The 26,102-nt window shown below is 29.7% G+C and overlaps 1 pseudogene; it reads left to right on the top strand.

Moving 5' to 3' along the window:
- The first annotated feature begins 19,175 nt into the window (after positions 1 to 19,175).
- Positions 19,176 to 21,392, top strand: LOC149060751 (uncharacterized; annotated as a pseudogene).
- Positions 21,393 to 26,102: the final 4,710 nt, after the last annotated feature.

Raw genomic sequence — 26,102 nt, forward strand, 5'->3', positions numbered from 1 at the left:
AATTTTTTAATGAATTTTGGTAGTTGAACCAACTTCTGAACTTCCTAAGTCCAAAATTGACCAAGTTACAGCCAAACAACAAAAATACTGCAAAATGCGTGCAATTTTCAGTTTTTTTTTACTGTAACTCTGAAAATAATTGTTCTAAAATTTTTTAGGATTTACATTTTCACCCTTATTTATTTAGACGATATTTAAACGTTAGGTATTTTAATTTTCACTTTAAGTTATGAACTATGAATAACTTAGAGCAGAACAAACGTAAATAAGTACGTTGTTTATTTCGTTATAAAAGAACCTATTAGAATTATCTAAATTAATAAATAATAACCTATGCTATTTTAAATTGGAATAGAAATCTTATGTCCTTATCTAATAGTTAATACTTATCGTATTTCATCAAGCATTATAAAATTAAACTGTATGACAATGTTTATGTATCATGTCTAAATATCACCTAAATAAATAAGGGTGAAAACGTAAATCCTAAAAAATTTTAGAATAATTATTTTCAGAGTTACAGTAAAAAAAAAACTGAAAATTGCACGCATTTTGCAGTATTTTTGTTGTTTGGCTGTAACTTGGTCAAATTTGGACTTAGGAAGTTGGTTCAACTACCAAAATTCATTAAAAAATTAGGCAGAAAAATATCAGTGATTAAAATAGGTGGTTGTCATTTAAGAAAACAAAGTTGTATTGCGCAAGTCTAATTAAGTTTAAAAAAATCATAGGCCATTAAAATGTGTATTTTTATATCATAACAACCAACAAGAAAACAGAATTCAAATTGCAGGACCCTACTCAAAGATATTGAGTGTTCTCAATTAGCGATTACACAGTACACACTGTATATACATATAATATATCTTTATATATAAATGTGAAAATGAAAACTTATGGAGTGATATGCTCTCGGAAACTACTGAACCAATCGTTATGATTTTTTTTTTTTTGAATTAAAGAGCTCATTGTGTAGAAGGTTTATGCATTTGATCGATTCTCTAACTTTATAAACAAAGGAGTTATCAATTATTATACATTTTCATCAAATTCAGATCGAAATTTTTGTTTATAAATCGTTGCCATGAATTATAGTTAATCGTTTTAAGTCGTTGCCACGAGTACAAACAAACCATTTATTATAATAGAATACATCGACTATTTGTTATTGTACATATTCAATTAGTAAAAATTAACGGGCGTTGCGCGCGGTGAATGCATTCCGCGGCTGACTAAGGGCGAACCGACTGACCGATATATTCGGACATGTGTAAGAATTTATGACAATGAAAAGAAAAATTAATTTAGGTCGTACATTGAATATAATTAAACGTCAACGTTTACTCAGATTAAATCAAAAGAACAATGGTCCACCAGATAACTGCAATACCTATTAATAGTGGCAGTAACAATATTGATAAATATAATGATGATAATATAAATAATTTATCTATTAACAATAGTGTTAGTAGTATTAATGATAACAATATTAATAACAACTTTGCATGACTTTATTAATAACTTAATAACTTTTCCAAAACAATAAAAATTACTTTTTAAAAAATGTAATTTTAGATTCTGAACACTTCGTTCACTTCAATGAATGTATTGATTTTTCAATGATGTGTGTTTTTTTTTTTTTGTTACTGTGTACAGCATAACTAGTCGAAATAATGCTTCAATATCAAACATTGGGGGTGGTTTCCGATGTAAAAGTGGATATCCTTGGTGCATTATAGAGGTCAAAAGTAAACATTTTTCCAACAGTTTTCAAAAAAATCGAGAAAAACAAAAAAAAAATGACAGAAAAACGGGAATTTTTACCCAAAACTAGTTTTCGACCAAATCGATTTTTTTATATGGTTGCAATTCAAAAACTAATCACTGTAAATACTTGAAATTTTCACCAAATGTTTATGTTAGTGTTATCTATATACAGTTTAATTTTCAAAATTTTTTTTTTGAAGTGTCGATAAAATTATTTTGGCCCTATAAAAATACTTAAAAATTTAATACAATGTTCCTCATAAGTTATTCTTATAGTGATTAAAAAATTATAAGAATACATTGGCACAATTATTTTTTATTAGCATTTGAAGTTCATATATTGACAAAAATTCGTCAAAACTATGAATATTTGCAAATTATTTTGTAGTTAAAAATTCATAAAATTGTTTGTATTTATATCTAAGGTTAAAAAATTCAACACTAACTTTTACATAAGTTTTGCTTTAAATATTAAATATAATTTAGCTATATAGAGAAAATTTGAAGCGTCATTATAGGAAAATTGTTTTAAGCGTCTGAGTTTTATATTTTTATGAAATCAGGTATATGTATATCTATGATAATGTAAGGTATTATGAATTATGATAACTACTTGCAATGTTTTTGAAAAAAATGATTAACCATGCCTTATTCAAAATGCGTCCTAATTGAAAAATAATATATTTGTTTAAAAATAGAATATATGTCAATATTTAAATATAATATATTCTAGACTGACAAATCATCTCCGTTCAGAATCGTTTTTCGTATACAATGATACCTATCATTGCATTCAAATCTAACCTACTTTAGTCAGAGGTCCACCCCACCACCTAATGTCCAGCAGAGCGACATCCTCTTACCAGGTTTTTTTGTTTTTTAATTTAGTATAAAACGCGAAGTATGAGTTTTATTAGTTGTTATTCAATTTCAATTTAGATATTATATTATGTTGTATTCACCGTTTTCTTTTGTCGTAAGGTATATTTTATTTTAATGCGCATGCGTAAACTTAATTTTAATATGCATCAGACAGAGAGAGAGTTGTCATCTGCAAATGCGTATTAGCATTATCAAAATGAAAAACTCGACGAAAGAAAGCGGCCATCACTTACAGTATAAATCACTATTTTTTCCACGGACAACGCCGGGTAATTCTGCTATATATTTATATGTATAAAAAAATACTGCTAGCATAATCAAGGATTTTGTATTAATTGATTATATTAATTCACCGTTAGTGGAATTAAGTAAAAATGGAAACTTGGTATAACTTTAATACTTTAGAATTAAATCATACACCTACGTACAAACAGCACCAGGTCCGCGATCTACCGAAGCTGGTAAATTGCCTACCTGATAATATTATACTTCTGCAAATCAGAATTTTTACTCCAGGTAATGGAAAAGTTAAGATAAGTTTTGAACACCATACACCGATTATTAAATAACGAATTGAACAAAGTTTGAGTCATATAAATTTAGTACATTTAACGGGCAACGAAGTGCACGGGATCAGCTAGTAATATATATATATATATATATATATGCAATATATACATTATTGTATGGCCACAATTCGCGGTAAATGTATTCGTAACATCGTACCTCTCATAAACCCGGGCCGCAATTCGTTTGTACCTCTCATAAAACCATGCCGCAATTCGTACGTTATTTAGGAATTGAGCCAGGACTCACTAACACTGCCTTTTTAGACGACGCTTGGGATTTCCAGGTAATGTTTAGGTGGACACTGGACAGGTTTTTAATGAGTGTGTTTTTATGTGTTTAGAGACTGGTATGAAAATTATTATAGAACCGTGTAGCTTCTTCTGTCACGATTTTAATTGACAGGTCTTATGCAAAGTGCCAAAGTATAATTAGAAACTAAGGGAGGGGCGTTAGTTATTTTCCTAAGGGCAATATTCTGAAATTGTTGAATTTTATTGATATTAGATACTTTTGCAGTGCCCCATAATTGGAGACCATATGTCCATAGAGGTTTGAGTAATATATTATACATAAGAATTTTAACTTTTAATCTGGAATATTAATTATTTAAGCTAGTAAAGCTAGTAGTCCGCGAAGACGAGCGTTAAGGCAAGTCTCTTATTATGGATAGCTATTCCAAAGCTTATCCAAGTTGAGTCATAAGTATCTAACTATGTCAGATTTGGGAATAACGATGATATGTAAATAAACATTAAGAAAAATGGAGTGGTATAGAGTAAATGCTGTATGTATTGATTTATTGGAATTAGGTTTAATGAGTCAATTGGTGCACAATTTAGTCGTTAAGTTGAGATGAATTTTAAGATTTGTTAAGGCAGTAAAATATATGATTTTGGTTAATTAATATGATGGCTTTGTCATCCGCGTAATCAGCTACCATAGTATAGTATTTTCTACTGGTGAGTACAAAAATAAAAATAAAACACACACACACACACACACACGCATCATTGTAATACATTCATCTGAATCTTAAACGTCTTTAATATGATTTAATATGATTTTTTAAATTTTTTTTATTGATAATTGATAGTTGATACCTACATTACGGTGTTTTAATATTTACTGTTAACACATCATAAATAATACGATAAAACCTTAGACCATATAAATTAATTTTAATGTTAAAGCTTTGTTGATTTTTAAGTTGCACATGTATAAACACTATAAACTTTATAAATTATTTATGATTAGTGATATAAAGTTGGCGTGTTGATTTTATTTTAATATATAAATTTATAATACAATAAAATGAGTGGTATAACTTTAGTTTGATATTTAAAGAGAATTACAAAAGCAGGCAATAAAGTATTAGCAAACTTCGTCGTATTTATAAAGTTCATTAAACAATAATCCACGATGAATGTGAAGTGTATCCATTCAAAATTAATTTCGTTGAAATGCACAAAACTGTCATTTTTGTGTCTATCAAAGTCCTTAACACGTACTCTGAAAGAAAATTCTTTGGGTTCTTAACAATTATGATGGTATTTAGCCATTGTCAATTACTCTTTACGTTAGTATTATATTCATAAAACAATATTTAGGCATAAATTAAATTCAAATACAGAATATCTCCTTCTAGAATTCCACAAGCCGTTAATATAAGTAACAATGACTAAAACGTTTTTAGTTAGTGTTATAGGGTTGAAATAAATTGAAATAATAATTTTAATAAATCCACATTTTGTTATATCATTTATGTTATTTGAAGATGAAATTAACTCTAGATACATTATTCAAACTTATATAAACGTTACATATAATATAATATGATCTTAATTAATGATTATTAGAAATTTGGAGCCATAAAAATATACATAAAATATATAAACATCCTAATATAAGCATAGGTATTGGTGTTTAAATATTTCTTACGCTAATATATCATTATACACTAACTATAAAACACGCCAAACCGCTGAACGGCGTGTAAATTCAATACATAAATTTAATTTAACTACGACTCTGCAAATAACATGGTCTCATAGCAAGTAGTAGGTATGCATCTATCAATTACCTATATGGATTATAATACAAAATACGATATGTAATATTATAATGTATGATATTAGTACTTATAAGTACCAACCTAATGTTAGTGTACGAATTTGTATGGTATGCAAAATGTATGTATATAAGGGAATTTCACACACAAACACAGCCACACAGGTATATAATATATTATAACATCATTTTATGTATTAAAATAAATATTACCACATTTCAGAGAACTGGTGACAGTTTTATAAAATATTGAGTCAAGCTTGTGCAGTGGCATGTTTATTTTATAATATATAATAGATACCCAATAATAGTATGTAATATATTTGCCTAATTAATTTGTGGAATTTAATTTTCCGACCGCCTGCTTGTTATACTGAGAGGTGAATTGGATGGAAAGCGCGCGCGCGGGCGTGTGTGTGTGTGTGTGTTATTATATTATTATACGGACACGTACATATAAACCAACTGTATACAATATGTATGTATAGGAACAAAAACGGGTGAACGACCATTATTGCATCGTCCTCCTTTAAAACTACCGGCAAGGGTGAGCCGGTGATATATGGCCCGTGAAAACTGCTGCAGCACTGGAGGTTAACCCTTTTTGACTCGCGTGCGCCAAACTCTGTTGGTCCGTGAACTAATCGGAAAATAGATCGGAGGTGAATGCGAGGAAAATGGACTTTCGAAAAAAACTATCTACTCGTCCTTCAGCTGGTTCCGCTCAGCAAGCTCAACGATGTTCCAATTTGTCGAAATACGTAAGTTTAGTTTTAAATGGTCAAAATATTAATAACTGCCATCTTTTAGTATTGTTTAATATGACTCTCATTGTATAGACATGAATTGATTCAAATTATAAAAACATTTTCTCTTGTTTGGCAAATGGAAATCGTTACCTATTAAACAGAGGTTAGGTATAAATCTACAATGGCAATTTTATATTTTGCCCATTACCTATATATATTATACTTTTTTTTTTCCGTTTTAACCGACGACGCCGCGGGATCTGATACCTATATATATTATACTTATGCATGATAATATGTACATAAATGTTTATGACGCGTTTTGGGGTGGATTGTGTTCTCGATCATAATCTCATTCTCAATATGAAAATTGCAATTCAAAACACACCTGCCACGGCGATCAAATAGTACTTAAGCCTACCAGATATTTTGATTTTGGACACGTACAACTCAAAGTCAACAATAGATGCGATTATAACATGTACCACAAACGTCAAATTTTGAACAAATAAACACCTAAACTACCTATTCTATAATATAATATTGTTGTAGACGTGCGGTTAGGATGATGATATTGCATATAAATAAAAAATAAATAATACATTGCAGTTGTTGTTGATGATTAATGGTTGTGTGATATTATATGTTATACATTATTCTATATTTTTATCTTATATAATATTTTTGTACATAGGAGTTATAATATTTTTCCCATAACAATATAGATTTAAAAAAAAAATTAAATCCGCACCATCTTCTTAATACTATATTTTAAAACGTGCAGAGTATAGATGTATATCAGTATATCTACGTGTATTTCAAAAACAATTAATATTAATGTAGTTAATTGATCAAAAAAATAAATATATATTGTTGTTTCAGAATTCATGATAATTGTTTTGTTTATAATGTGAAATTAGAATATTTATAACATAATATAATACTACAATAAGATATTAGATAGATTATGTTTAAGTATATACAGATAATAAATAAGACAAATATTATATATTATAATATTAAATACTCAATATAATAGTATTACGTGCGTTATTGTAATGACATAATATTACAATAATATGTTTATGGTGAAAATTGCACCTTTATTTTTTTTAGATTATATACATTGCTAGGTAATAGGCGTCTTGTAAAATAGTAGATAAACTAAAATTACGTATAAGTATTTTAGGTGTTTATACATGTTTAAAAAGATTTGGTTTATATTAAAATAATGTAAGTATACGCTTAAAAATGAATACAATTTATATATCTATGTACAGTATATATATAGTTCTTTTGTTTCCGGAAAAATGATAGTGTGATACTATAAATTAATATTTATGATTTATCAATGTATGTATGATTATTATTTATTATGATAGGTTTTCAAAATTATACAATGCGATTTCAAAAATAACTGAATTGTCAAGTGTTGATAAAGTGATAAATGAAATCCCATCATTTTCACGATTGTTACCCTTGTTATGAGTTACTAAATATGAAACAAATTGAGGTTCGACGTGTGCAACCCTTTATTTTTTGGACAATATGCTGTATTAGACACTATTGAACCGAGTATAAGGGTTCGTAAAAGTAGGAATAATAATATGTATGTGGCTGAGCAACGAGCAGATGCAAATTTTTTTATTATTTCTAAATTATTGCTGTTTACATCTGCGTTATCTTATCCCTTGCGTGCATGGTGTGTTTTCACCCTATACCTACTCCGTCCCATTTCGAACGAACTCATCGATATAGACACAATCACACAATTGTGTAGTATGCGCTTACACGAATACCGTTCAATTGGAAAATAATCGAGTTAGAATAAATAATATTACTATGTATACTCAATAAATCATTTTATACATATAAATATTTACGATTCATTCATTTCCGAACAGTGCGTTTACAATAAATTCCAATTCATTTATCAAATTTAAGTGCTTTAAGGTTATATAAAGTATATATACCTATATATCAATGTGTATTTTCGTGTATATGATGTTTGTTTACGAGAAATATTTATAATTTATAATAGAATTCCCAACTTTGATATTAGGCAATACATTTACATTTATTCAATGTATAAAAATTAATTATTAAATACGGATACATACCTATGTATAATATTGTATATAATAATATATGCATTAATATTTTAAAATTATAAACATATATCCCAACTTCTGAGATAACATTTTGATGTGTATAAGATATCGAATGGCCATTATTCATTAGGCATTCTTAGTACTTATTCGTAATAACTATAAAGTATAATAATCAACGTAAGCGCTAGGTATACTTCAGTATTTGATATTCACATCTGTATAAAGGTGTATATTAATAGAGATTTGGGTGCTAGAGTAACGTACCTGTTTGAGTGGATATATTATTATTATAATATATAATAAAACCAGTGCTATTTAAAACTACAATCACGATCATTACAGCCGTTAAAAGAACGTCTGTGAAGTTGGCTTCCCGAATTTACCCAATTCACTACAAGCCTATGCCAATATTTTGCAACTTACTTGGAGCAACACGCTATTTAAAATTTGTGACTCCATACTTACGCCACAATAAACGATTAGTCATGGGACCAACTTCACAAAAGTGTTTAAAGATGAAAATAATCATTAAACTAATACTTGTCAAAAAATACTGCAACAAAGAAATATTATTATTATATCAAATAAGAAGGCGCATATTTTAAAAGGATATGTCTGAAACTAATTTTAAAAAAAATGTTTACCTATTTACAAAGTTCGGGCGCGATTGAAAGTACTTAATATTAAATATTTATATTATAATATACTTATAAATACAGTGAAACCTCCTTTAACGGGCACCTCTTAATAGCGGACACCTCCAAATGGCGGACAACGTTTAAGCGACCGAGAGTGTCCGGTATTTAGAGGTTTCACTGTGTATAGGTATATATTATATTTATATCGTTAGAAAATATTATTTTAACTTTATGGTTTGCATAACTGTGAAATATTATGACGTGTTCAGTGTAAATTAAAGAAACCTACAATATAACGACAACTGCTTAAGTCGGAGTAGCGTTAATGGTAAGCTTGAACTTTGCGGTAACACACACAAGTGCCATAAGGCTGATTATATCATTTCTGTTGCTCTACATTAACAATCAGTGGATTTAAACTCGAATATATGAATGTACCTGTGTGTGCGTGTATGTGAGTGTGTATGTGTGTGCGCGCACGCGCACGCGCAATATTTTGTGATAATCAAAAAAAGGGGGAGAAGCTTGTTAAAAATAGAAAGATACAAACAATATAACGTGGAGGGTAGTTCTTTTGAAAAGACCTAGTGCCAGTGTATTTGTAACATTATACCGTATGGTACTACATAATATTACACAGTTGGTGCCGTTTTAGAACAGTTTGGATCGATTTCCGAACGGTTCCCGCATTAAAAACGATCGTAAAAAAAATGTTTTATGTTTTGGTAATTCGAGAGTAGTATTTGTTATGATAACGAGCGTCGTGAAAATAAAAACAATTTTGCCTCATTATTGGTATAGTCGCAACTCAATGTCGTTCATAATGTTATGTGACTAATTTATTGTTTTCAATCGTATTCTCACGGGTCATTACATTGCTATTCATGGCACATGCATTAACTATAGGTATCATAGAAGTTTTTATTTTAAGCCCCTCAATAATTGCGATTACTTTATGTCATAGAGTCTATGATCATGGAATACTGGAATGCTATTTTTCGACATAGAGTGAAATTTTGTAGACATTATACCTCTAAAAAAAATTGCAGGTAGGTATTTGTGATTTTTACACACTTTTTTGTTCGTATTTTTATGATTTGAATCTAGGAATCTAGGAATAATGTAGGAGTGTGTTGTTTTCGCATGCCACCTCAGAGCACTAGCACATGAGCAACTCAAACAAAATAAAAATTCATATTTTATAAGTTATAACTCATCATATATTTTGATTTACCGATATTAAAGTAATATTACTTTAACTTTAATTCAAGTTATGACCTTTTTGAAACTGTACATTTCAAAATAAACATATTAACTTACTTAAAAATGATAGTAGATTAATAAAAGCTACGTGGGGCTTTAGATAATAATCTTGGTAGGTACCTTTAAATTTTATAGTAAGTCAATTCACTATATAATATCTAAACTAACATCACACTTTTGAAATTGAATATCAATAAAGTAACCATTGCACAGACTCATTGTCTTCAACAACAATGGTGTAAGAAAATCTAGGTAGCAGAAAACAAGTGTATTAAATTTAAGTTGCATTACATTAGTTGAAACTTAGTGAATAATTGTTGTAACGACATAATTATTTAACTTATGTAGAACAAAAATGTATTAATGACCTTAAGCAGGGGCGTCATTTCAACTTTTTGAAACGTATGCTAACAAGAAAGCAGACCAAAAAAATTTTCAGCAGGTCAATATAGGTATATAGACTAAAGTTATACAAAAAAAAAAAATGTACGCTCGACAATTTTATCTTCTATACATCTAATGATTTAATATAAGCACACTCACAACCATATTTAATTATCGAATTATTTTATATTATATAATAATATTAATAATGTATTATTCAACGGCTCAATTTTGAGCATGTATACCTATTGTTATGGCATAGTGATTAGCCGTGTCACTTATTTGTTCTGCGTTGCTGTAAATAGATTAGTAACTCAATATAACATAATATAACCTACTATAATATTAACCTACTATACCTACTACAGTTTATAGCCATAGATGATAGATGCCGATGCTTATTGAGATCAATCATATGTAAAAAAAGGATAATTTTTGCCCAGCACAGAAAAATTATTGTCAGGTCAAAATGCATCTTGATAAATTTTTGGTATGCATTGGTATACCCTGCAATACCCCAAATGACGCCCCTGACCTTAAGCTCAATAAAAATAAAATGTATACATAGATAATAATAATATTACAGTATTATTAAGTGCTCATAATAATAGTGAAAAAGAAATGTAACTAATAAATAATATTATAATAGAAGCGATTTTGATAAGTTATATGGGTGAGTATACGATCAAAATAAATGATAAAATCCAAGATTCTATAAAGACTCCTCGAAGATTACTACAGACTCGTTATTATGAAAATGTCCTGGCTTAATTTGAATAAGACACACAATTCAAAAAAGGAATTTAATACACAAAACTACGAGTATAATTAGCTTGTGAACATTATTTATTTATTTAACATCTTTGATTCATTTTTATTGCAGATAATTTTTTAATGAATAACTTACAGCTGTAAGTACAAGCTTGTAAGAATATTATGAAATATTTTGATAATTCAAACAATCAAATTTAAAATATTCATTTAAATAAATTTTCAGTCGTATATTATAGGCTATATATGTATACTATATGTATACTGGATTACTTTTGGTTTGGTTACATTTTAATTAGGGCTTAAAATTATGTAAAAATTACTTATTAAATATAAGTAAAAAAAGCGGGAAAGTGGGTATCGCTTTGCTGTACATTAGGTGGTGGGGTGGACCTCTGACTAGGGTAGGTTAAATTTGAATGCAATGATAGGTATCATTGTATACGAAAAACGATTCTGAACGGAGATGGTTTATCTGTCTAGGGTATATTATAGATTATTAAAAATTTTCAAATCTTAGATTTAAAAAGAAAGTTTTTTATGAATTTCTAGCTTAAAATAATTTGCGAATTTTCGTGATTTTTACGTATGTTGTCAAAATTTAAATTTAAATGCTTGTAAAAAAAAAAATTTGACTATGTTTTTCTTTTATTTTTCAACTGCTATTGTAAAAATATGTTAGGAGCCTTGTATCAAATTTTCAAATCTTAGATTTAAAAAGAAAAACTTTTATTAATTTCTATCTAAGATAGTTTGAACATTGCCGTAATTTTTACGTATTTAGTCAAAGTTGGAATTACAAATGCTAATAAAAAATAATTTTGCCCATGTATTTTTATAATTTTTTAATCACTATAAGAATAACTTATGAGGAACTTTGTATTAAATTTTCAAGTATTTTGATAGAGCCAAAAACATTTTATCGACACTTCAAAAGAAAATTTTCAGAAAAATTGAAAATTTCAGTTGTCTATAAATATCTCGAAAAAAGTCAAAATATTTTGAAAATTAAATCATGTAAAGAAAACGCCAATCTAAATAACTGATATAATTTTCAAGTATCTCCGGCTTATACTTTTTGAATAATAACAAATATTTAAAATCGTTTGAGGATATATTGTTATCGTTACGCTATTTCGTAAAAATTTAAAATTCAAACACACCTCAAATTTTTCCTATAATGATGCTTCGAGTTTTCTCTATAGCTACTTAAAGTAAAACTTATGGAAAACTTATTGTTGTATTTTTAATGCTTAATTATAAACAAAAAAAAAATTATGATTTTTCAGCTTCAATATTACTTGCAAATTTTCACATTTTCAACAGATTTCGTAAAAATTTGAACTATAAACGCTTATAAAAAAAAATTGTGACTTACGATTTTTAGTTTTTTTTAGCTACAATAAGAACAAGTCATAAGTAACCTTGTATTAAATTTTCAAGTTTTTTTGGTAGTCCAACTTTTTTTACCGACACTGCAAAAAAAAATTCTCATAAAAATAGAAAATTTCAGTGGTCTATAAATAACTCAAAAAAAATTTTAAATTAAACTGTATATAGATATCACTAACATAAACATCTGGTGAAAATTTCAAGTATTTACAGTGATTAGTTTTTGAATTACAACCATATAAAAAAATCGATTTGGTCGAAAACTGGCTTTGCGTAAAAATTCCTGTTCTTCTGTCTTTTTTTTTTGTTTTTCTCGATTTTTTTGAAAATTGTTGGAAAATTTTTACTTTTGACCTCTATAATGCACCCAGGATATTCACTTTTACATCGGAAACCACCCCCAAAATTTGAAATCGAAGCATTATTTTGACTAGTTATGCTGTACACAGACACAAAAACAAAACAAAAAAACACACATCATTGTAAAATCAATACATTTATCACTTCGTTCAGAATCTAATATAAAGATGGTTCAAAGACAGAGGAGAAAATTGAAAATTCAATTTTTACATAAACAGTATCACTGTGACTTTTGAGTTTAATTCGTGAATTACACAAATTTCCAAAATACAAATTGTTATATCGAACTTTGCAAAGATATGTAATAACTAATAACCTTATTGATAAAAGTGTGAAAATGTTCGATTTAGATTTATGATGATGAGTTTGACAAATATTAATGGGTTAGGAAATTGCTTACTGCGCCTTTCCCCTATTTAGGAAACAATGACAAGTTGCTTGTTCAATCCAAACGTCATCTTCTCGTTTCTAATTATGAAGAATAAGTCCACAGCAAAAGCATTCGACGATATCTTCTACTATGACATTTTTAAAAAAAATTTAAAAGTAAAAATTTTTTATAGGTCTATAAATTTACCGATTGTTCAATGAGAATGAAAATTACAATAATTATTTTAAAAACATCATTGTAAAGAAACCATCAAATTTCTAGCTTTGCGTGACTTCTGTATACAAAATATTATTTTAAATTGTAATTTGTGCCTGTTGATATGCCTCGTGCCTCTGTATGTTAAAATCTATTGACTATAATTTATAATCAAAAAGTACACAATCAACAGCCGTGAAGGTTGTGGTCATTAAATATAGACCTTTCGAAGCAAATACGCCGAAAGTGGTGAAATGTTATGGATGTGAGTGCAAATAAATAAAATATATAGGTATCAGATATTATCTACATATATTATTATATAATAATGTTTCAACTCTTAAGACAACATGCCATATGCGTGGAAAATACAAGTCAAATATGTTTTTGAAACAACTTGGTGAAAATTTTCGATCCATAACGTTAGGTTAGGACTAAAAAGTCAATTTAAGATAGATCCTTTTACATGACGTGTTTACAAACGTCAAACTCAAATTATTAAATACATCATTAACGAACATCAAAAGATTATTTGAATTATATGTTATGTATTCAATGGCCATTGAACAATGTGCACGTAATCAGTTTAATGAATTCACCACCATGCTGTAAAATATAAAATATGCCCTGCTTCCTTTTAAATAGACATTAGATAATAATATGTATGAGATAAATGATGTTATTTAACAGCGTTTTAATGTATCCGAATAAAAATAAAATAAAATACTTGTTTTAAATATTTGTATAGTTATATTATATTGTATCTATAGATAATAATTTAGAATCTGAGAGGAGTAAAGAACACACTGATTTTACAATGATGTATTTGATGTATATTGTATTGTTTCTTTTTATTTTGATCTATCGTAACGTTTTATAATTAAAAATTTACTTCAACATTAAACTTTGAATGTGAATTTTGGAAAAAAATATCTTCTTAAGTAGTTTATTTATCAGTTAAAAAATATCTAAAATAGAATTGAGCAGTTGAATTAAATTTGAAGTCATAGCAATTTGAAATGTTTGGATTTTGTACATTTGTTTTCTATTATGACCGTTGTTCAGTTACAGGGGAATACTCAAGGGGGGGGGGAGGTCGTGGGGTTTGAACCTCCCCCATGACCTCACTAACCTATGTAGTCTTGTGCGTGCGTGCTTATTTATAATAATATAACTCACAGGAGCAATTTTCTAAAAAAATAAATTTTTTTAAGGGAAAAAATAAACAAAATATATCTATTTTAAATTATATGTCAACGTGCAATATACAACGATTGCATGCATTAACTGTTAAGAACTGTAAGATTAGATAGGTAAGTAAGATAAGTAAGATTAGATCTCTATCAAACATCAATGTTGATAATCTATGAAAATTTTTAAAAAGAAGGTGACAAAGTCCCAGTGATAAAAACAAAATGTTCAACAACCCCCAATGAAAACTCCTGAGTACGCCTATGTTCAGTTGTTGTAATAATACTCAATAATCTCGTTCATTACTAATTATTAAGAATTAAAATAATATGCGATATGATTCCGTATAAAGTATGACTTGAATCTTAGAAAAATCTGCATAGAAAAATCACATCAGAAATCAAAAGTGATATCAAAAATAATATCAAAATCAAATACTTTTTAATGATTTTTAAAATTTATATTGTGAAGTTGTTAATTTATAATAAAATAATAATCGTTGAATAATTAATTTTTATAAGATTTGATTTAAAGTTCGACAATAGCTGATAGTTCGATAATTTTGTTCATATAACATTATGTAGGTAATAATAAATAACTAATATATCGTTTTATTAGGCTTGTTAGACCAGTGGTGGTTTTTCCGGGAAGTAAGGGAGTCACTACCTCCCTTAAAATTAAAAGAAACTTTAGAATTATTTAAATTATAAAATATTTTTTGTTTATAATTTCAAGTATAGACACTTTAATAAAAGGGAAATTAATAAAATATAAATTTAAATTATGTATTGAACAGACTATGAACCGTGCCCAGTTTCGATCTTTCAAGACCGTGGTGCACTGGTGCTCATGGATAAGATACTGCCCAGTGCCCGCGAGACGTACTGCACAGCCACCTGCGAAATAACCAAATATAATATTGTATATAATTATAGTAATATACTAATAATATGATAATATACTGTATTTCTGTAATTGTCGACGGTCTCCCACATTCTCAAGAGGCAACCGCTGCCACAGTTATCGATATGTTACAATATGTGCACACAAATTTACACAAACAAACGCACATAAAATATACTAAAAGCGCATACGCGATTCTCCGTGGAGATTGCACAATAGGGTTGCCTCCGTCCGAAAACGTCATAAGCTGTGACTCACAGAAGCTGACCGATAATTATTATTCTAATTTTTAGGTACAAAGTTTAGGCGCTCTACATGCACAAGTTATATTATTCTTTAAATCATATTATTATTGTTTAATCCCTACTTAATTGCACGTTATCACTAAATAAGTTATTACCAATAGCAAAATTGAATAATTGAAATAATTCATAATAGATAATACTTTATTATTTTAAATTATAACGTTTTATAATATAAAAGATTATAATCTTTAAATTGTATTGTTATAAAAATTGTATTAAAGCAAAATTAATTAATTTAATTCTTAAGTGTTGTGTGATTCTAGTTTATCTAAATAATAAAATAACTAGACATATGTCATGTAGTATAAACTTGTGAGTTTGTGACTTTGTAATATTGTAGTAAGCGACTTATAAGCAGTCACTTATATGCCAAATTCACCTTCGTAATAAAATGATTGTACATGAAATTTACGTTATTTGAAAATGTGCATTATTTTGAACATGAACCAATCATAATTATTTGTATGGATTTTAAATACCTTCGTACTCGTGTATAAATAACTACATTTTAGTACACGTGTATAAGTAAGTACTTTATAAATGTTCACAATTAAACAAATTTGAGAAAATGATACTCATGGGTAAAAATGATAGCTAAAGAAAAAAAAATAATTTACCAAACTGTGAATATTAAGATAGGTACCTATTTAAACATTATAACAATAAGTAGATACCCATATTATTTTTACAGTTCACACTATAATTGTTACCAAGTGTTTTAATGTCAAAATAAGAACATTATATAAGATATAACACAATGACGTTTATTTATATTGGCTATATTGGCTTATTCTAAATTTTAAGCATATAATTTCTGTTATTCAATGATGCACATTACTTCTGTAATTTTTTTTTTCGTTATGTCCAGGAGTAAGCACAAAGGCCTAGTTCGGACGCCTATTTGGCAGAGTTTCTATTGTATAAATAGGTACTACCTCTGTAATATGTCTGTAGATTGTTTTATTGGCAGAAAGTATTATTAAGTAGACAAGAAATTATACAAACTATATAGTTGTACCAATTTCTTATTAAATATGCGTCATACACGACATCTAGAAAAAGTCTCTAGTTATGTCCTAAATCCTAATGGGTATAAATTTATAATTAAATAAAGTACCTACCTATGTAAGACTATATTTAATTATATTTGCGCATTGTGTATTATTACTTTTATTGCAATAATCATATCCATCATCGGGTTTTGTCCAGCTCCGGAGTTGAAAAAACATTTTCTATTGCCTCCAGTAAATTAAAACTCACTTAAAAAAGATAATGATCTACTCAAAACTAACAAATATTGCAATACTTTCAGTCGAAAAATAAATTCAAAAAACTTCAAATGACATTGTGAATACAGATTTTTTGCCTCACATAGTAATCGCAAAATTGTATTGATTTAAAAAATAAATACATCATTTATATAAACTTATATATTATTATAATTTCCAATGTCTGTTTCATACAAACTACAAGTTATAAAAATAAGCATTTAAAAATTTGGTTTGCTCTCCCGAAGTACCTATAAATTTTCTTTAAAACACGCCGCACCTTACGGAAAATATTTTGCACAATGCTAAAATAAAACATACATTAATAATCATTTTTGATTAGTTATAATTTATTATTAAATTTACTTAGTATAGATGGTATAATTTCGTTAAAACGTATTGTTGGTATATTCGCTATACATAATATAAATAAAATGTCTTGTAGCGTATTGGCAACTATATAGGTATACACGAGTATCACATTTGTGTATATTATACCTATAAAATCGTACGTGCCAGTAAATCGTTTTGTGTTTTTTCGCTACCCGAAATCCAATATATATTTTTAAGAGCTCGCACGACGGATGTTTTACGCAAAAATTGAATTTATATGTTCTCCGTCGCATATTTTATGAACATTGATTGAACATTTTAACGTGTTTTCTTGGCTCGTAGGGCGTCCCATTTAAATTTATAAACTTACCTAAATGAACATGTAACACTTTTGGGTTCTTTTTATTTATTTACAAGCAACGTACAAAGGTGAAACTACCACGTAAGTACTACAACATTATTCAGTACCTATTGTCGTATTTACACGTTTTACGTCTGAAGCTAAATGTTTTTGAATTTCAAACGTAGGTTATTTACAATGAAATATATTCATTTTGAAGTTTTTAAACAAGCAACTACCACAGTACAGTAGAACATCGATTAACCGTCACTGTCGGGACCGGGGCTATGGCGGTTAATCGAATAGACGGTTAACGGAAATTTTTAAATGCACGTGGTTTTTTAGATTTTCCAATCACCAGCAAAGGTAGCCTATGATTGCCGGTTACATTTGCACAAACCATTACAGTGATCCGATCTTTTTGGAAGTTAAAACCTGGAGCTGTTTTTTCCGAAAATGATGTGAGTGTTTTTTGTGGTAAGGCTTTCCAATTGAGTCCAGTTTCATCACAATTATAAACTTGTTCTCTAACGAGTTTAAGATCACATTGTATTTTCAATTTAAATTGTTCCTTGAATTCAGCAATGATTGCACTATTCGCACTAAGTTTCTCTCCTCTTATGTCTAGTTGACGAATTCCGTGACGAAATTTAAACTTATCAAGCCATCCCGTGCTTGCTTATTGAAGATTGGATCGCCATCTAGTTTTTTATTAATTTCACCTGCCTTGGTCGTAATAATAGGATCAGAAAGTGGAATTCCTTGACTTCGGGCTTGAATAAACCACTGATACATAACGTTGTCAAGTTGTTCATATTTTGCCGATTTCATGGTTTTACGACTTCTGACATCTCCATCGTTGCTTTGCATTTGCGACACATGATGCTCAATTTTTTCAACATCCCGTTTTATATCATTCACTGTTGTTCTCCCCACACCATAAATCTGAGCAATATTTGTAACAGTTTCACCTTTCTTCAAACGTTTATTAATTTCAAGTTTTTGATTGAATCCTAATACAACACGTTTCCTCTTTTCTGCCATTTTCGAAAGACGACACATAAACTACGAAAACACTAATACACACGGTACACACTTACACGTAGGCTGTTCGTCGTCGGTCACTGATTAAATTACAATACATACATTGTAACGGAGTTCCTATCTCTACATAAATCGGTCCTTTTCAGGACCACCAATCGAGCAAACACACAAGAGTGTCAATATAATGTAACACATTTACCCAACGTGACACACGGAAAAAGATAGGTTTTCATCGAGTAGGTTTCACCAATATGACGGGTGAAAACCACATGGATGGAATAGAAACCAACGGATCGAGGTGTGGTTGTTGCTTGGTGAAACAACCATCCTCGACCAATCAGAGAAGAGAATAACACAATATAGAGTATATATACCGGTGCATTTTACCGGATTATCATCAGTCTTCAATTCATCTTCCACCAGTCAACAACTAAAACAGTTTGGAAGAATAGAAGACCCCGAAGACCACCGCCAACGAATCAGCCGACTGCGACAATCCTCGACGACAACAGAACTCGACGAAGCCGATCTAGACTTACCAGACGGTAGTCACGAACAGATTGACGTTAGCGAATCAAACTAATCGGCCGGGACCTACGAGCACATAAACGTAGTCAACCGTGCAACAACAACGGTATCAAGATAAATCAACGGCCGACCTCTCAGCGCGGTCAAATAAATCGGTTCTTTTCAGAACCAAACACCACGTCCCACCCTTGGTGCACCTGCTTAGGTGTCACTGCGAGAAAGTACCGCGCAGAGGCACGACTTGCTTGAGTCCGTGAACGAGCGAACTTAACTCAATCCATTTATTATCATATAATTATTCACAATAATCAATAAACCCAATACCTGTAAGTATTTCGCACCTCTACAGGTTAGGTTGCGACCCGCTTCCATAAGCCAGCCGCGCGACCTTGGGGTACTCTGTCCCATTTATATATAATATAATTATTTGTACTGTATATAATTATACAATAAAAGGCATTATTAGTATACCAATCGTACATTCATTTACGGTTACGATACGTCGAGTAATGACGGTCCGTAACAGCTTGCGCCCAACTCGAGTCTCGAGTCTCGACAAACGACCAACCAGAAGAGGATAGAGACAGATAACAGATTATTCAGACGATACGGTAGAAACATATATTCATTAGCAATCAATACGATTATTCAATCGTTTACTAGTCGGTACTGTGGAGTTGTATACCCGTCAATAGCTAAACCATTATTCAAACTTTTTACTAGTCGGTACGACGGAACTATATCAGAACAAAACATCTACTATTAGGTACGGTGGGAACATATACCCGTCAATACTCAACAATATCAGAAATACTATCAATCAGCGCAAGACAGAAACGGTACCAGGTCACGTCTGGAGGAGACACACAACTCTTGGAAAAAAAATCGACCATTAGAGGAGAAAAAATAGGAACACTAGAAGATACCATGCAACAACTAAGCTGAAAACCAGAGTCTATAGAAAATCAATATGAAGCGCTAAGACAACTTATTAATGATACAGATACCAAAATATTAGTAACAGCAGCACGACAAGACAAAGATATACAGAAACTACAGATCGATATGAACACACTACAAAACACAAAAAATGACGGTATATTTGTAAACACCAATGCTAGGTCAACGGTGGATATTACAGCCCCAACTTTTAGCGGAGAGAGCAAGACGGAACATCCAAATCAATTTCTGAAGGAAATACATACATACTTAGAACACAAACAAATTACCACCAGAAAAGAAAAAATGATAGTCATAGAAGATAACCTTCGCGGAAAAGCAGCAAAATGGTACACAATGATCAAAGACGCAGCACTAGATGAAGTAACTTTCAATGAATTGTTCATCAAGCATTTTTTCTCCGAAAATCATCAATGGGATATTTTCATCAAATGCACGGAAGCGGGGAAAAAACCGATCAAAAAGGACTTTCAAGAACACTTTCACCATTGGATGGCGGAATTGAAACACCTTGATTCACCTAAAATGAATGAAGAACAAGCAATTAATTTGATTACAAAACATTTTCCAATAGCCATTCAGGCGTACATACAAACGACAAAAAAAAAAAATTTCTACCAATATGGGAAAAGTTAGGTGAGTTGGAAAATAACATAAAGCAAGAAGAGGATCCAGTTAAATTTAATGAAAACACTACAAAACAAATAAATACCAGACAAAGAAATTCATACAACAGTACGACATACCCGACAAACAACCAAAATTATAAATATACTTCAGACGTACGAAAACCATACACACAGAGACAAGTACAACACTATGGAGGTAACCAAAATCCCAACATCAGACAATTGACTATGTATCAACCAGAACTTGATGCTGACCCAATAATCATCGATAGGGAAGAAACGATTGAAATCGATGATAGGACAAAAAACTGGGAACAGGGGACTGTGGAGATAGATCAACTTCAGTCATAAACACCCTTGATCTAAAGCACATTACAAAGACAACGATTAAGAAAAAGCACCCACCAGACAAATCATTAAATTTATTAAAATCCGAAGATCTCACAAAAGATGAAGACTTCGACGTTACATTTACTAAAACACAACAATTGGGTTGTCCATACATACAAACATTTATAAACAATCGAGGATATGACATGTTAGTAGATTCAGGAGCCGAAATATGTGCAAAATCGAGGAATATTACGACAACATAATACAAGATGATTCAAAGATACCAATAATACCATTAACCGGACTTAGCATACATAACGCGATGGGCAACAAACCAACAAAAGTAACCAAGCAAATTTTGTTACCGATAGAAATAGAAAAAGAGCAAATACATACACCATTCATTGTAATAAACAATTTGAATGAAAAAGGGATGATAGGCAGTGAACTTATGTTTTTGTAATACTTTGGTTATTATTATTATTATTATATCTGATAACGTTAAATGTTTTCGTTTTTCATTATTCTTTTAGTTTGTTCAATTATTGTCAATGCTATTATTTATTTTATGAAAGTAGCTATTTTATTTTAGGAATATGTCAATTACACCAGAAATCACAGGTAAAGAAAAAAAAGTTGGGATTCAAAAAGGTAATACATCAACTGTGCCGGATGATATTGAGGTCCAAATATGTAATGTATAATATCCGGTGATAATGGGCTGCAGTACGAATAATCGTTATGATATCTATATTGATATTTTATAATTGTTAACATATTATTCTATAATGATATGTATTATAATATTTTACGATTTTGTATTCTATATTTTGATTAGTATTTTTACAGTTTTTGCTAGTGATTTATAATGTCAACGTATACACGTCTTATTAAACTTTATGAAAATAATATATCTAATATTTCTGTATTCCTGGTTTAATCGATGTACACCTAATTAATTTGTGATCAATTTACTGGTGCAAAATATAAATACCTTTATAGGTTGGGATAAATCCACCGGTGCACATAATTTATATATTTCAGGTAGTCTATAAAAATCGGCTCAATTGACAAATACCGTTTATTTTTCCATTCTTTATAACAGATACAGTGAAATTGCATACCAATATGTTAAACAAACACTGATCATATCATATCAGGTTCCAATATTAATTAATTTTCAATGTTTTATATCATTCCCTAACCGTTTTCTTATTTTCATACTATTGATACCTGCAGTGTTGTAACTGAACTTCTGGAGTACTGTATGCAAACAAATATCTATTGTGATCCTTTATTTTTGAAAATTCAAAATCTAAGTCTGACCACCAAAATAATATTGATTTAAATGTGAATTTGATCATCAAAAACATACAAGTTTCAATAAAATTTATATTACCTAATTATAATAATCAATATTCAAATACAAACTTTATATTATTAATAATATACGGTTAGGTATACCATACCCATTTGCAGCCCGGCTCAAGGACTAGAGACCGGTTTTCAGGGGCGCCGCCTAAGTTTTAACATATTCGATATAGTATTAGGGGCGCAAACTAATTGCCTCCCGAAGAAAAAATGTCAATAATTTTTATACGAATTGCCTCCCGATCTTATACGAGTTGCTTCCAGATATACCCTAAATATTATCGTGAACGTAAAAGGTATAGTAGTATAGTACTAGTTGCCTCCCAATAGGTAGGTAATAAATTTATAAGTGGTTCCAAACATTTTCAAATAGCATGTATCAAAATAAGTTAGTAATTTCAAAGTCGTAATTTATGACTTTGTGCATTGATATTTGATACGATTCTCTCTCTCTCTCTCTCTCTCTCTCGGCCCATTACCGCAACACAAATTTGCTTCCACCTGTCTCTATCTTGAGCTACTGCTTCCATATCTTGTATTCCAAATTCTTCCAAAGTCTTTTTTACTTTCTCTATCCATCTTTGTTTTGATCTGCCTAGTGATCTTTTCCCAAGGGGTTTCCATTTTAATACCGCTTTCATTAGGCTATTTATATAAAAGAACTGGTCTGATAATTACTTTGTATAGTGTAATTTTTTATTTAATTGATACTTGTTTTAATTTAAATATGCTCGTTAACCCATAATAGCATTTTTGCTGCAGTAGTTCTTATATTAATTTCTTCGTTATTATTATTTTTGATATTTATTGTAACACCCAGATATTTAAAACTATGTACCCTTCCAAACTTAAAATTCTCAACTTCTATAATATATTCTCCATGATTTTCTCGTCTTGATATTACCATATATTTAGTCTTCGATTCGTTGATTTGTAGTCCGATGTATTTACTGTTTTTTATTAGTTCCTTAGTGCCCATTATTATTTCTTGTTTATTTGATCCTAATATGATAATATCATCTGAGTGCGCTAAAATTCCACATTTTCTTATGTTTTCTTCCGAGTTTAACCCATCATACTTGCTTTTCGTTTTCTTTACTTCCGTTTCTAGAGCTATATTAAAGAGTACTGGGGATAATGTATCTCTCCCTGTCGGAGTCCATTCTTAAATTCATATCCATCTGACATATTATGTTGGTTGAATTTAATTTTACATTTTTATTTTTATTTTACTCGTTTAATCCATGAATAGTTTAATCATTTTCATTGTTTTGGACAGTATTCCGAAAGTTATGAGTGCATTCCATAACACTTCTCTATTGACTGAGTCGTATGCTTGTTTATAGTCAACAAACAATAAATGTAAGTCCATGTCATAATGTTTCTCAACTAGTTGTTTAACCGTGAAAATGTGGTCTATGGTGGATTTTCCTCTCATAAAACCACTCTTGTAGTCCCCAATGATGTCTTTTGTATACGGCGTAATCCTGTTTAATATGATACCTGATAATATTTTATACGTTGTGGTCAACAGTGATATGATACGATTATATCTGTATAACTTAACATTAAGATAATCAAATGTAAAATAAAAATAAAAATCTGATTTATCTTGATTATCTTATTGATTAATTATTGTGTTAACACCAGTTTTTTTTTATAGACTTATTAGAATAGGTATTATTTTTAAAAGTTATATATTATTTGTATAAATGTAAATGTATAATATTTATAATATATATGCCTATTAATGTATATTCTTTCATTATAAATAATTAAATTAAATTTACATATTTACGAGATGTTTCATAATGAAGTTTATGAACCACTACTTGATTCAATACAGAAGCAACTAGTGTGAAAATTTTGGGGGCAACTCGTATATAATTATAAACTACCTGGTCATCGGAGGCAACTATAGTGTATAATAACCTTTTTATTTACGATAAGGCTGGGAGGAAATTCGTATATTTTGGGAGGCAACTAGTATGCCCTAGCTGAGTATTAGAATATAAAAGGTGCGTGGCAAAAATTAAGTTTCCTTAATAAAATATAATAGGTATTTAACGGTGATAATTTTAGCGGAAAGGCCTATAATAAAATTGTTTTTGACGATAACTTTTCGATCTGTCTAATTTATTATTCGTATCATCGGCAGTTTGTCGAAAGTTTCTTATTAATCAGGGTCGTAGCCAAGCACTGGCAAGAGGGCATTTGCCAAGGGAGCAATTTTACGATCATCGCGAGTGGCACAAATTTGGTTTTCTGTCAGGAATGCTACTGGTTCTTGCTGCGGTCCTATTGTTAATTGCAACAATTTTCGTTCATTTTAAGTAGAAATTGTGAAAATGCTCAAAAACCTTAAAAAAATTCACTAAAATTGTCTTTAATCCCTTAAAAATGCATTCAAAGTAAATTTTGTCAAAAAATACAAACAAAAAAAATCACTTTAAAATAATTAATATCACCCAAAACACATTTAATAATTACAGCCTAGCGTTAGGTTCCTTGGATAGTGATAGTTATCACTATCCAGTTTATCATTCTGCTACGCTTGACATGTAGATTATTATGTATTAAAATGTTAAGTTATATATTGTATGTATATATATATATATATATATATTTATACTAGCTGACCCCGTGCACTTAGTTTCCCTTAAAAAATGGCAATATGTGACAATCAGATTTGATGTATGCTTGGAAAACAGTTGTTTTAATAATTTCAAATAAAAAACAAATAAATTACATTACTAAATCGTTTATTATTGTAAATATACATGAGTTTACGACAATATAGCCATATTTATAATTTTTATGAGTATACAATTATTTACATAAACATTTATTATGGTTCTGCTTGCTGTCCCGCCCGGCGTTGCTCATACAGTAGGTAAATACTTACTAAGTAACAGTTATGTGATATATTATAATGTTCAACACTTAAAAAATTTGATCGGCTTTCTTGATATTATATTCATTTCAATTGTTTAAAACTTCTCTGTATACTATATAGCTGACTCGGCAAACGTTTTATTGCCATATTAATTATAGCATCCGCCCGTAACTTCGTTTGCGTAGAATTTGAATTGTATATCATAAATATCATTAAATCATATTGAAAATAATCATTGTTTGTGTCCCGATTAATTGTAACCGCCTTGTTAGCTCAGTAAAATGCAGTGTTGGTTAAACTGGGCTATGACGTTTCCTCCACTTCCTCTTGATCTAGCTGGGACGGCGGCCCAGTGGCCGCGATGCGTGTGGTGTGTGTGTGTGTGTGTGTGTGTGTGTGTGTGTGTGTGTGTGTGTGTGTGTGTGTGTGTGTGTGTGTGTGTGTGTGTGTGTGTGTGTGTG

The sequence above is a fragment of the Diuraphis noxia genome, unplaced genomic scaffold (genome assembly GCF_037042655.1).
Source record: "Diuraphis noxia isolate RWA-SAM2 unplaced genomic scaffold, SU_Dnox_SAM2 contig0001, whole genome shotgun sequence".
In the NCBI taxonomy this organism is placed as follows: Eukaryota; Metazoa; Arthropoda; class Insecta; order Hemiptera; family Aphididae; genus Diuraphis; species Diuraphis noxia.